Below are 14,939 nucleotides of genomic sequence, written 5' to 3' on the forward strand. Positions count from 1 at the left end.
TTAAGTTCCTCAATTATTTATGAGTGGGGAGACATTTAATACAAACCAATCCAAATCTGTAATTTAAAAAATATATATACTTGGGTAGTAAACAAAACAAATACCAGGATTAGCTGGTGTTTTAGGGTTCTCCAGAGGAAAAGAACAAATAGGATGTATGTATTTAAGGAATTGGCTTTCTTTATTATGGAGGCTGACAAGTCCCAAGATTACAAAGGGCAAGATGGAGACCCAGGCGAGCCGATGATGTGTTTCCAGTCTGAAAGGCAGCAGGCTCAAGCCCCCAGAAGAGCTCTTGTTTCACTTCTAAAGGAAGGACTAAACCAGTGTCCCAGTTAGAAAGGCAATCAGGCCTTCCTGGGCCTTTCAGGGAGGAATTTCTCCTAGTCATGGGAGAGATAGACTTTTGTTCTATACTGACTTTCAACTGAATAAATGGGGTCCAACTCACATTAGGGAGGGCAGTCTGCTTTACTTGTGTATTCAAATATTAGGTCTCATCCAGAAACATTCTACAGACACACCCAGGGTAATGTTTGACCAAATGTCTGGGCAAGGTGTGACCCAGTCAAATCGACACAAAATGAACCATCACAGCTGGTAAGGTTGCAAACATACCGTCAATATGTGTCACACTACTAAAAGAGAACACGTCCTAATGTTCTCTTTTTAGGGGGAACTAAGGAAATGAATAAATACAAATAGCACACAATTTGATAATCTCCACTTGAAATTATTTTGAAATATTTAATGTCTTGAGGTAGGGGCTTGTGAGCAGGGGGTCCTCTTTTACCTTAGCTAAAAATACAGATCAAATAGAGAAAAAACAGGGCCATGAGTTGGTGGGCAGCAATGTGCTTGAAAATTATAGTGAATTATCTCCCTCCTCTTATCAGGAGAAACAGAGCAGAAGAAGACCTGGCATCAAAGTACTGATTGGATCTACATCCTGCAGGCTTGGCATTGAGGGTGCTGGGAGCCAAGGAGTGGATTGAGGGAAATCATCAGCTGTGACAACAGGCCAGAAGCATTAAGCAACATAAAACAGCAAAGCAGAATAATAGGAGCAAATGCAACAAGGCAATTGCTGAATTCTGGGAAGAGAGGCAGCTTCTCAGAGGGTATGAGTTCACTAAAAGTGAAAATGTTAGTTGCTCAGTCGTGTCCCACTTTTGGGGACCCATAAACTGTAGCCCACCAGGCTCTTCTGTCCATGGAATTCTCCAGGCAAGAATACTGGAGTAAGTAGCCATTCCTTTCTCCAGGGGATCTTCCTGACCCAGGGGTTGAACCTGGATCTCCTGAATTGCAGGCAGATTCTTTACCATCTGAGCCACTAGGGAAGCCCATGAATTCACTGGTAGATGACAAAAAACAAATCTCCTGGAATTGTTACCCATATTCCTCATAACAGTGACTTGTCTCCTCCAGACGCTCAAAGGAAGTGAAAACTTGATAAATATAAATTATACTTTCATGTTTCTGAGAATACCTTGCCTGATAGCTTATAAAAAGCACTAGTCTCTACAAATTTGAATGACACAGGAGAACTAAGATAGCCTTGATTAATACCACTTTTTGCTTAGATAGAAAAGAGAGAATTCGTTTTGGGTTCTAGACATAATATTTGGAAATCTCTGTTCAATAAACTTCACTTAAAAAGTGCTTTGTATTCTTGGCAAAGTAAAATTGAGAACTCAGATTTTTGCACAGTTCAAACCTCCAATTCCTTTTTGACCTGAGGATCTGGCTATTTTTTGTTTTACTTAAATTGCCAACATAATCACCTCAATTTTCTCTTCCATTTTCCATGTTGAAAAGAGAAGTGACATCACTCACTATATGGAAGTTTAGTCAAAGGCAACTTGGCCCAGATGTTGACATTAGTTTTCATCAGGAGCTTAGCTGTTTTGGGCTTCCCTGATGGCTCAGATGGTAAAGAATCCACCTGCAATGCAAGAGACCCAGCTTTGATCCCTGGGTTGGGAAGATCCCCTGGAGAAAAGAATGGCTACCCATTCCAGTATTCTTGCCTGGAGAATTCCATGAACAGAGGAGCTTGGCAGGCTACAGTCCATGGGGTCACAAAGAGTCAGACACAACTGAGTGACTGAACTGATAACTTTTTTAGCAATGCCCAAAGTGGAATCCATTACTAAATAATCCTGCTGGTTTGGCTAATCAATTAACACTGGAAGATGCTGGGAGAGTTTGGGTTTGACAATTTCATGCAACTCTTATAAAGGTCCTGAAGCTATTTTTCCCTTAGTACTTGGTTTTCTAACTTTAGAAATTATTTACCACTTGGGGATTGGAACTGATTTTATTTTAAAAGCTATTGATTTGCTAATATATATTTTGTTGTTCATAAACCGAGATGGCAGAGAATAAGGCAGAGTGCCCACTGAGAGAGAACTGAACAAATTTTATCTCAAATTCTCTAAAGGTAAGTCACAATTTGTTTTTGCATCACACTCACTCTCAAAACTCAATATGGAACAAAGGTTATTCACTATCTCTCATTAAAAGATTTTTCAATATTTTAGTTTTGATACTGCCTTCTTTCCAGTTTGTCAACAGATCCATAATGAGAATTTCTCTTATTTCACACTCCATAATCCCTGGTCTGCAGCCCTTGTCCTATGGTCCAAAATGGAAAAAAGGTCCAAAAATAGAGATAAAAGCCATACACACACCATAAATACTTTAAGGAAATTTTATGAAAGCTGCTGCTGCTGCTGCTAAGTCACTTCAGTCATGTCCGACTCTGTGCGACCTCATAGACGGCAGCCCACCAGGCTCCCCCATCCCTGGGATTCTCCAGGCAAGAATACTGGAGTGGGTTGCCATTTCCTTCTCCAGTGCATGAAAGTGAAAAGTGAAAGTGAAGTTGCTCAGTCGTGTCCGACTCTTAGCGACCCCATAGACTGCAGCCTACCAGGCTCCTCCATCCATGGGATTTTCCAGGCAAGAGTACTGGATTGGGTGCCATTGCCTTCTCCAGGACAATTTCATTATTTCACTGGTTGGAACTTAGTCACATGGTCACACTACCAACACGGGTGTCCCGGAAATGTACTGTGGGTGTTCATGTGCCCAGCTGTCGACAGAGGATCTCACTTAAACCTATGTTACCAAAATAGTGTCATTATTTACTCACAGCTTTAAAACATTAAATATATTGATGTATGTACAAAGACTTTTATCACCATTATTTTTAATAAAAGTATTAGATGCCACAAACATTTCTAAATACAGAATTCTTAGATGTATTATGGTACTTTGCTGTGATTTAATGATATGTAAGCACTAAAATCAGTTACAAAAATCCTTTGTGTGCTCAGTCACTCAGTTGTGTCTGACTTTTTGTGATCCCATGGACTGTGCAGCCCACCAGGCTCCTCTGTCCATGGGATTTTCCAGGGAAAAATACTGGAGTGGGTTGCCATTTCCTTTTCCAGGAAAAAATCTACCCAAATAGAAAATGCATATATGACAGAACATGAAAAGCAGCAGAATAGAATAGAAGGGGAAGAAGTGGAAGAAGTGACAGACTTTATTTTCTTGGGCTCCAAAATCACCACTGATGGTGACTGCAGCCGTGAAATTAAGAGATGCTTGCTCCTTGGAAGGAAAGCTATGACAAATCTAGACAGTGTGTTAAAAAGCAGAGACATTACTTTGCCAAAAAGGCCTGTATAGTCAAAGTTCTAGTCTTTATGGTAGTGATGTATGGATGTGAGAGTTGGACCACAAAGAAGGCTGAGCACCAAAGAATTGACGCTTTCAAATTGTGGTGCTGGAGAAGGCTCTTGAGAGTCCCATGGACAGCAAGGAGATCAAACCAGTCAATCTTAAAGGAAATCAACCCTGAATATTCACTGGAAGGACTGATGCTGAAGCTGGAGCTCCAATACTTCGGCCACCTGATGCAAAAAGCTGACTCATTGGAAAAGACTCTGATGCTGGGAAAGATTGAAGGCAGGAGGAGAAGAGGGCAGCAGAGGATGAGATGGTAAGAAGACATTTCCAACTCAATGGACATGAATCTGAGCAAACTCTGGGAGATAGTGAGAGACAGGGAAGCCTTATGTGCTGTAGTCATGGGGACACAACTTAGTGACTGAATAATAGCAACATATATAATATGAGCTCACACAGAAAAAAGATAGGCAGGAAATTGATAGAAAGGTTAACTGTCGTCAGTTCGGGAAAGTAATTGGTTTTGAGATTAGCCTTCCTATATTACTACTCTCTAACAGGTTTTCTTTTTTTCTGTTTTTTTTTTTTTTTTCTTTTTTGAGAAAGTATCCAGATAATTTAAACTACCAGAAGGTAGTTTCAGTGGTCTGGTAATTTGGAAGCTGAAGAAAGTGTTTTGTCTATATTATAATTGTCTATAGATAATTGTATCAATTCTTGGCTTTATTTCATCTACTGAAAAAAAAAAATTCTTTGAATGTAATCTAATGAACATATAGGAAGAAAACAAAAATCCAAACCTTTCTGAGAGACAATGGAAATGCAACTACTCTATTTATTCTAAAACAATTGTAACATTTTACTCAACATGAAAATGGTCTGCAAAGTACTTAAGATTATACAGTGGAAGACACTAAGCAAATTTGGGGAACTCAGGATTCCTGACAAGAATAAATGAGCTGTCTTACTTGTTTTTCATTTGTGCATTTGTTTCTCCCATATCACTAGTATTCATTATGGTCACACAGCCAGGCTCACAATGAAACTGAGTTTATGCTCTGGGAAATGCTGGAAAGCACCATCTTCATTATGTCAACAATGAAAATTACGTTTGTCCGTGTTCTTTGGAGCTGGCGGCTGAAATGTCTGAAAACAACATCCAGGCATTTTCCCTCTCACTCTGGGGGAAAAATATACCTACTGACATTATTATTATTATTATTTTTACTAATAATCTGTTTCCCCTTTGCCCTTTAAGACTGAGAAAAACTGCATGTAATGAATGCTATTTGTACATAAAGGCAATTTCCAGAATAAGTATAATGCCACAGCCTGTCGATTCTTGAGAGAAATGGCTTATGAAACATTATCCCCTGTAGCTGAACACTACTCATATTTTGTAATGAACAAATAACCATTTTCTGTGCATTTTTGCCTTACCCTGTCATCTCATCAAACCCTGAAAATTGCTTTGTTGTTGTTGTTCAGTCACTAAGTCGTGTGCCACTCTTTGGGACCTCCTGGACTGCAGCATGCGAGGCTTCCGTGTCCTTCACTATCTCTCAGAGTTTGCTCAAACTCATGTCCATTGAGTCAGTGATACTATCGAACCATCTTATCCTCTGTTGCTATCTTCTCTTTCTGAGTTCAGTCTTTCCCAGCATCAGAGTCTTTTCCAGTGGGTCAGCTCTTCCCATCAAGGGGCCAAAGCACTGGAACTTCAGCTTCAGCATCAATCCTTCCAGTGAAACTTCAGGGTTGATTTCCTTTAAGATTGACTGGTTTGATCTCCTTGCAGTCCAAGGCACTCTCAAGAGTCTTCCCAGCACAACAGTTCGAAAGCATCAATTCTTTGGTGCTCAGCCTTATTTATGGTCCAACTCTACATCCATACATGACTACTGGAAAAACCAGAACTTTGACTACACAGGCCCTTGTTGGCAAAGTAACGTCTCTGCTTTTTAATACACTGTCTAGGTTTGTCATAGCTTTTCTTCCAAGGAGCAAGGCATCTTTTAATTTTGTGGCCGCAGTCAGCATCTGCAGTGATTTTGGAGCTCAATAAAATAAAATCTGTCACTGTTTCCACTTTTTCCCCATCTATTGACATAAAATGACGGGACTGGATGCCATGACCTTAGTTTTTTGAAACTTGAGTTTTAGCCAGATTTTTCACTCTCCTCTCACACCCTCATCAAGATGCCCTTTAGTTCCTCTTCACTTTTTGAGAGGAGAGTGGTATCATCAGCATATCTGCAGTTGTAGGTGTTTCTCCTGGCACTCTTGATTCCAGCTTGAGCTTCATCTAGCCAGCATTTAACATGTTGTACTCTGCACAAATAAGCAGGGTGATAATATACAGCCTTGATGTACTCCTTTCCCAATTTTGAATCAGTCCATTGTTCCATGTCCGAGTCTAAGTGTTGCCTCTTGACCTGCATACAGATTTCTCAGGAGACAGGTAAGGTGATCTGGTATCCTCATCTCTTGAAGAATTTTCCACTTTGTTTTGACCCATGCAGTCAAAGGGTTTAGCATAGTCAATGAAGTAGAAGTAGTTTTTTTTTTTTTTTTTAATTCCCTTGCCTTTTCTATGTATGATCCAAGGGATGTTGGCAATTTGATCTCTGGTTCCTCTACCTTTTCTATATCTAGCTTGCACATCTGGAATTTCTTGGTTCACAGACTCCTGCAGCCTAGCTTGAAGGATTTTGAGTATTACCTTGCTAGCATGTGAAGTGCAATTGTACATTAGTTTGAAGATTCTTTGGTGTTGCCTTTCTTTGGGATTTGAATGAAAACTGATATTTTCCACCTGTGGACACTGCTGATTTTCAAATTTGCTGGCATAATGAATGTAGCACTTTAATAGCATCATCTTTTAGGTTAGAAATAGCTTGGCTGGAATTTCTTCACTTTTAGTAGTTTTGTTCCTAGTAATGCTTCCCAGCCGCTCACTTGACTTCATGCTACAGGATGTCTGGCTCTAGGGGAGTGATTACACCATCCTGGTTATCCAGGTTATTAAGATCTTTTTTGTATAGTTGCTCTGTGTATTCTTGCCACCTGTTCTTAATCTGTTCTCCTTCTGTTAGGTCTTCTGCTAGTTACCCTTTCTGTCCTGTATTTTGCCCATCTTTGTTTATATTCCCTCCATGCCCTACTAGTATCCTTTGGATAGGGTGGCCAGGACTCCATTATAAAAAAAGCAGTAAGGTCTGAATCCCTGCACCTTTCAGGGAAAAGGCTGTAGCAGCTTCCCTGCATTAACTCAAGAAATCTTTGAGTTAAATTTTTTAAAGCAGAGATCTTTTCTTAAAATGTCAACCAGTGACAGTATCTTCATATATACCCAGAGGGTTTGAAATAATGCCTTGAATACTACATGGTTTTTTCTACATTGGTAACTGCAGAGTTCAAAGGGATCACATCTTGCCTCAGCCAAAAATCATCGTTTTTCTTTCTTGGAATGGGATTCAGAGAATTTTGGGGACCCAGGGGCGCGGGGTTGGGCGAGGCCAAGCCACTGGGCACAAGGCATGCTAGGGCCCGCTCAGGAGAGCTGCTGGGAAGAGGGTTTAGCTGCTCTGTGTATCAAGAGGGCCAGGCAGCCGACTTGAGGGACACGTTGTTTGTCGTATGGCATTACAAGACTGCCATCTTTACAGACGCCAAGGAGTTAGACGTCATATAGAAGCTGCAGCGCATCTTGAAGGGCACCGTCAAGCCGCTGCCAGACGAGCTGCGCCAGCTTCTGGACGCCTGTGAGTGTGGCTCTCAGGCCAGCCTCTGTGGGACTAGCCTTCGGGGCAGATGGAGCATTTGAGGCCCTGTGCATGGAGCCCTTCTCCAGCTCACCTGAGCTGCGGATGTGATCACTCAAGAAGCAGCGCCAAGGAGCAAACAACTGTGCAGTGAGAGACCCTTTCCCTCACCACTCCTTCCACCTACCAACACCCACGTTCCGCGCCCCCCACCCCCCACCCCCGTGTGCATAAAACAAATTTGGGTGTCTAAAAAAAAAAAAGAAAGATTATTCTCTTAATCCCATCAGAAGAAAGAAAATGTATATCTTTTGCTCTTCAGTTTAAATGACTTGCCCCAATATCTGAACTCTGGGCTAACTCTAAATGCAAGGCGAGAAGCAAAGAATAATGTGCTGTTTTAAATGTAGATGGAAGATAAGATGTTGAGGCTAAATTTTAAAACCACACCAAGATATATTCATTCCCCTCTCACATTTAAATAATGCTCACATTAAATAATTGTTCCAAAGGAACTGTCAAATGAAACAGTCAGTTATAGCTTTTCCTAGCTGAGCTCTGACAACCATAAAAGTCTAAGGCTTACAGTGAAGCTATGAAAATAATTTTTTAAAAAACTCATTTGCAAAACATGAGCAAAACCTTATTTCTATCTGATATTGGCAGAAAAATGAGCAAGTTCTACAATATTGATTAGGTGAAGCTTTCTAGATTATATTGATTATGCAGGGCTAGCTCAAGGAATCTAAACCACGTAGGACAAAATTGAGTTTTGAGGACCTATGCATAAATTGCAAAGACACAGGCATTATTGTTTTTAACTTTTATCTTAGATGATATCTTTATCTGTGCTTTCTACTCTCAGGGAAAATGTAGAATTGACTATGAAATGCAGAAGCTCTGAAAATCAGTGCTTAGAGCTTCCTGGGGGCCTTACTTGAAGTCAAGAGATTGAGCACCTTGCTTGTAAAACAAGTTGCTCATTCCTGAGAGCTGATAGCACATCATGGCCAACATTGGTCTGGAATAAAGAGAAATAAACTGGAAACTTACAATAACCCTAGAATGCTAGTCCTGGATGTATGATCCCCTGACCCTCACTTGTCAGAAATGGAATTTCTCAGAACTCAGTTCAGATCTATTCAGTCAGAAACTCCAGAGGTGGAACCCCGTATTTTCTATTTAGCAAGCTGTCTAGTTGATTTTGGTGCTTTTTAAAGTTTGAGAACCACTGCTTGGAAATAAGCTTGAAGGCAATTCCAGAAAGCTGAAAAGAGATGACCGTGGATATATGGCATCATCTGTATAACCCCAAACAGAAAGAAGGAGCCACTACCTAGTGTGTGGAGCTCTTAACACCTCGATTAAGAAGTCCTCTATTATGTATAGCATTTTGACTCGAATGTTTACAATTATCCATCATTTATGATTACCGGGGCTGATTCAGAACTGGCTGGGCAGGTGTGTACCTTCTCCCTTATTTCTCCTTGCTTATTATCTATGCTTAGTATTTTATATGCTTAGTGAAAGGGGATGAACATTCCAGATTGAGGAGGATGGTTCTTTGGTCAAAAACGTCCACACCCCTGAATTCCTCTGTACCATATTCTTTAAGGACAGAGAGTGCTCCAGAATTTGGAAAGTTTTTATTGTCTAGATTGTGTTGATTTGGTCTCTAGAAATATTCTGTAGTAGAAGAAAATAGGCAGACCTGATTTCAATCAGTTGTAACTTGTTAGCTGTATGACCTTGAGAAAGTCATTTAGGTTCTTTGAACTTCAGATTCTTTATCTAGGAAAGTGAAGATTCTTATACCAACTTTTGGGGTTAATTTGAAGACTAGAGATAATCTGAAATGAAAGTCACTCAGTCATGTTCAACTCTCTGGGACTCCATGGTCTGTAACCCATCAGCCTTCTCCTTCCATGAAATTCTCCAGGCAAGAATACTGGAGTGGGTTGCTATTTCCTTATCCAAGGGACTCTTCCCCACCCAGAGATTGAACCCTGGTCTCCTGCATTGTAGGTAGACTCTTTATTATCTGAGCCACCAGGGAAAGGCCTGCCACTTGGAAGATATTAGACCTTCCACTCAACTTGATTTCCCCTTCCTTTTGCATCTTTGTTGGCTATTATTGTGATTTCTGATTTAATTTTGTTTCTAATAGGGTGGTGAGAAGTTAAGAGCATGGGCTGTGGGTTTGAATCCCACATATTTGTGTTTTCCTCGTGTGTACAGTGTGAAAAATAATACTGTTTACCTTCACAAGGGAAGGGAATAAATGAATATAAGGTGCTTTTCAAATGACTGACAGACAGTAAGCATGCCATTAATGTTAGCTATTACTTTTAACCTCATTCCTCAGCCTGTTGTGATTTCACTTTTATTTATTATTCTGCTTGTACCCTGAAAATAGTACTTTAGTGGAAAGAAATCATCTATTCACTCATTCATTCAGCAATTATTTTTGAAGATCTACTATGTGACTGAACTGAACTGTGTGAAAGGACTACAGCAGGAATAGATGGCTGCCTCAACCTGTCTGTTCAAAATCTGTTTTTAAAGACGTATTTGAATTTACCACTTACTTCTTCTCCAGGTCTCCAGGTTAGTTTTCTAATCTGTAAAACATGGATAACAATAATTCTTTCTGTATCCATGTTAGAGTGTTGTAAATAAAATGAGATAGTAAATGAGATTCCCAAAACTGAAATGAGAAGCCTCAAGACCTTACATATATAATCAAATCATATACAAATAGCATAGCATCAGGGTAGAGGAATACAACTACTGCTCCTCCTTTCCAAACACATCCCCCAGCTTCCTACTTGTATTTTCTTTAACAACCTTCGTGCTCTTAGTAGGATGAGATGAGTGAGAACAAACTATTTAACAAGTGTGAAATAAAGTAGAAAGGCCAAATTCACAAGATTTTCCTCTTTTTAAAAAACTTAAAGCTCTAGACACTACTGTAATGTTGCATATTACCAAGGTTATTTGTTGGAAAGAAAGTTTATCAACCACCAAGATAACACTCTGAAAACGAGGACTGGATTGTTGCACCCTGAATGACATCTGAGTGTTGGGGGAAGTGTGGCTCCTTGACTGCTCCAGGCTGCTGAACTACAGGTTACTACAGATCCACTTCGGAGCCAAGAAACATGGCAGTGATGAGGGCCCTTTCTCCCTCAGGGCTGTGATGACAGGGTCTTAAGTTTGACTTGCTGCTTTTCAGATTCATTGCTGCTGGATCTTTGGGAACTCCCTGGACATCTGTGTGTCCATTAGGGCGCATGCTTTCCTGTTACTTGTCACCTTCCACGACTGGATTCTAATTCCTGACTTGTTCTCCATTTTCCTGACAGCCTGCATAGCACTTTTCTCTGCCTCTACTCCTATCAGTTGCTGCCAGGTCCTGTCCTGCTGTTAACTAGAATCATGAGCTGCATTGTTCCTGACCAAAGGTGTCACTCGTATTAGAAGATTTCCCTCTGGGGACTCTTCTTTCACTTCTCCCCCATGGAATTTTACACCAGCCCAGCTTATGTCTAACTCTGACCATGGTTTGATTTTTAATTTTAGATGGTTGGCCTTCAGGGGAGTCACTGCATGTAGGTTCTTAACCGTGTACATTTTTGGCTTATTTCTTTTATGCTGTAGTCTGTTGAGCAGTTTCAGAATCTTACAGCCTGGAACATGTGGGTCAAGGCAGGGAATCTATTGAGGAGAAAGGGTCATTTCAAACTTTCCTAAACAGCAATTTAGGAGACCCAAGCCATTCAAATCATAAAGTTTCTAAGAAGGCAAGCAAAAATATTGTTAATTAAATGTTTAATCTTTATTATAGCTAGCATATTAATTTTAAGTAGTTTAAATTTATAGCACAATTTTATGTATGTATGGCATGTAGCCTTTATAGTGTAGAGTGCCCTCTTGTATATTCCATGAATATAGGGATGCTCATTTTATTGGGCTCTGAACATCATTTTAGTATTAAATACATGGAAGAATTTTATGCTTGTTTTTATGACATCATTGGCCTCAGCTAGCCTTACTTTTATGCCAGTCTCTTGACAAGAACACAGCTTCTAATTTCAACATTGTTTCTATTGGAAAATACATAAATACACTGTCTTTCATGAACATTTGCTTGTTTATAATTTCAATAAACCTAAAGGACAAAGACCTAGGTTTTCTTCTTTCTGTTAGAACTTTTTTCCTCTTTATTTTTCCCTTTTGGGATAATGATTTCCTTTTAGGTTATGTGGTCATGCCATGTGGTGGTTGAACCTTTTACTGTGAATGAAGCATTCATTTCCTGAGTTACTAAATTCTTAGGAAACTAACATTCTTAACAATGCATCTAAGTATGGGGGGTTGTTGTATATATAAATGTATTACAACCAAGAAAAGAATCCTTAATTAGAAAGCAATTTCATTTTAAAAAAAAGCTATTGAAATAGAAAATAAAAGTTGATTTAAACCATATCTGTCTTTTATTGTTGGCACTTTAACTGCTCTTCTCTCAGTATATTTTAGTTCACAGTCTTGTCCAGAGATCTAGATTTTATTTGGCCAGTGAGGCTGAAAACCCTCTCCCTGGTCATCTGGAACAAGATGGAATCTGACAGATGCAGCTGCAGTGCATAATATTCTCAAAAACACTGAACTTCTGGAGGTTGATAACAAAGTAAGTTGTACCCAGGGTCTTAGGTAACATACAAAGCAGTAACAATTGGTGATATACCAGAAAGAATACTGAACAAGAAGTTGAGAGACTGACATTCACTTTGACAAATCGTAATTTCTCTAAAATTCCATTCGATCCCTTATTTTTGTGCTTTATTAATTTCCTGTTGGAAATGCAATCAGCATTTCTTCTACTTCATGTGTCAAACTACTTTAATACATTAACATTTTAACAAAAGTGGTATAATTACGTGTAGAAACATATGCATTGCAACCTTAAGTTGTCTGTCCTTGGAGAGAGGGTAACTGTTAAGCCTAACTGTGAAGATTTAGGTTAAGCCAGCAATAAATATAATTTGGTATTTTAAAACTCCCATCTTCAGACTTTATATAATAAACTATACATGCTAGAATAATAAGATCTTATAAACAGCAAACATATAATCATTTTTTGTTTGCACTTAAAAGCTTTTAATTTTATGTCAGTTGTTGTCATTATATGTTGTAAGAGGCAAATCCTCAAAACTATCTTTCTATATGAATGAAAAGTCATATATATTGGGAGACTATTTCATTTCATCCATGTGCTGTTCATTTCAGTCCAGAGTTAGCAAATATTTCATACGCACACACTGAAATCTCTTATAGTCCAATTTTAAGGTTGTCAGGTATTCTGATTTCAATCTGACTTGACCAATTAAAATTGCAATTTAAATGGTTTGATTCTGCCATTAGATTTTTAATTACCTTCAATTCTATCAGAGTGCTTCCAATCCTTTGTAGCAGATTCATTTCCTACTTTACCAAAAAGACAATACTCTAGGCTTTTTGCCCTGCTAGTGATTTCTTTCTCTGCAAAGAGTTTTAACACATACTGTTGTTTATTTCCTCTCTTACTCAAGGACAAATTTATGTATAAAATAAGTAACACACCATACAAAGGAAAGACAAGATGAGAAACATGATAATATTTACCTTGTGAAAAAAGATATTCATAATTTCTTTAATATATGTGACTGAGCGTGTTTGTCATTTTAACTAGGAACTGTAAATGTTCATAATAGTATGACTCTCCATTGTTAAGCCCTCCTTTGCCTAGGTCATTTCAAATACAACCTTACTCTAGAGAACATAATTATGTAATTAAATACATAGGAAAAAAGAAACCTTCACTTACTGGCCTCTGGTTTCAAACACAACATTGAATTAAATCATAGAGAATCCATCTGAAATGTATACATGTACACTTATATAAAAATATACTGTAAAAGATGTAGCAATAGAAAGTTTCATTCTTTTTCTTGATGCTATCACCAGGCATTTCTGGGCAAGTCATTAATTGCTTCATGCCATCAAGGACCGTTTAGTTGACTGAAGCAATAACCTTCTAAGTGGCCTCACTGGCTGGAAAGATTTGTTAGGTTCCAGAAGAAGCCCATGATAGTTTATACAGGAGTGCGAAAAGTCAGGCATGCTGGAAATGATTTTGTTACTGCATCTAATAACTTTGAGAATATGAACGTTATTATATGTGAATAGGTGATTAAAGGAAAATGGTTTTCTTTCCTTGATGCTTGAGGATTTTTGATGTAACCAGTGTCCAAAAGTGAAGGTGACTCTATTATAATGCTCCAGCATCTTGGCAGAAAAGCGTCCCATTATTTGTAAACCCTTTTAATCAAAATCTAGTGTGACAAGAGATTGCCAGTTTCTCTAAACTGGATCTGTTGCCATTATAATCAATTCCGACAAGCTCCTGGCTCATTTTTAGAAGGATGTACTGTTTATCCTTGAATCAAATAATAACCTAAAAAAAGCCAAATTAAATTTTTTATAAGATCTGCATATCTTACATAGGAAATTCATATATAAACAAAGAGTTTGCTTCTGTGCCTGTCACTGACTGGTATTACGGAAGGTACTACAAGCTAAAGTGGTTGACAGCTTTGGATTCAGGCAAATCTTAGGTCTGCCACTTGCCAGCTATGTGATCTTACACAAACTTCTTAATATCCCCTAAACCTCAGTTTCCTCATCTGTGAAATGAAGTGACCATATGTGGTTGTGAGGATTAAATGAGATTGTCTAATACAAATTTTGAACATAGGACCTAAGACAAATTTTGTCTAATACAAAATTTGAACATAGGACCTAAGTGTGTCCTAAATCCTTTGTTCCTGGTGATGATGGTGAATAGCTTTCAACTCAAACTGAAGTTCTTTGATAGTTTTCCCTTTGTCCATATTCAAGCAGTAGTCAGACCCTTTAATTCAGCCTCTACAATAACTCATGCCTGCATGAGTGCACACTAAGTTGTTCAGTTGTCTGACTTTTTGTAACCCCATGAACTGTAGGCTGTTAGGCTCTTCTGTTCATGGGATTACCCAGGCAAGAAAACTGGAGTGGGTTGCCATTTCCCCCTCCAGGAGATCTTCTCGACCCAGGGATCAAACCCACATCTCCTGCATCTCCGGCATTGGCAGGTGAATTGTTTACTACTGATTCACCGAGGAAGCTCACAATATCTTATATCTATGCTTTATATTTAGTCCTAGCTTTCTGCTCTGTATCGGCCTGTATTCAAATGAGAGTGTGTGCAAGAGAACTTTATAAATTCTAGTAGACTAAAGAATTATTGGTTATTTCTAATATTTTATTGCAACTTCCCAGAACTATGGTAATTTATTAACAGGTATATCTGCCACTAGTCACTTCACATTCTAATCCATTCTTAGCAGTGCTACCATAGGTATGTTTTGAAGCATTTCTTTTTAGATCACTACT

This window comes from Bos taurus, chromosome 1 (genome assembly GCF_002263795.3).
Source record: "Bos taurus isolate L1 Dominette 01449 registration number 42190680 breed Hereford chromosome 1, ARS-UCD2.0, whole genome shotgun sequence".
NCBI lineage: Eukaryota > Metazoa > Chordata > Mammalia > Artiodactyla > Bovidae > Bos > Bos taurus.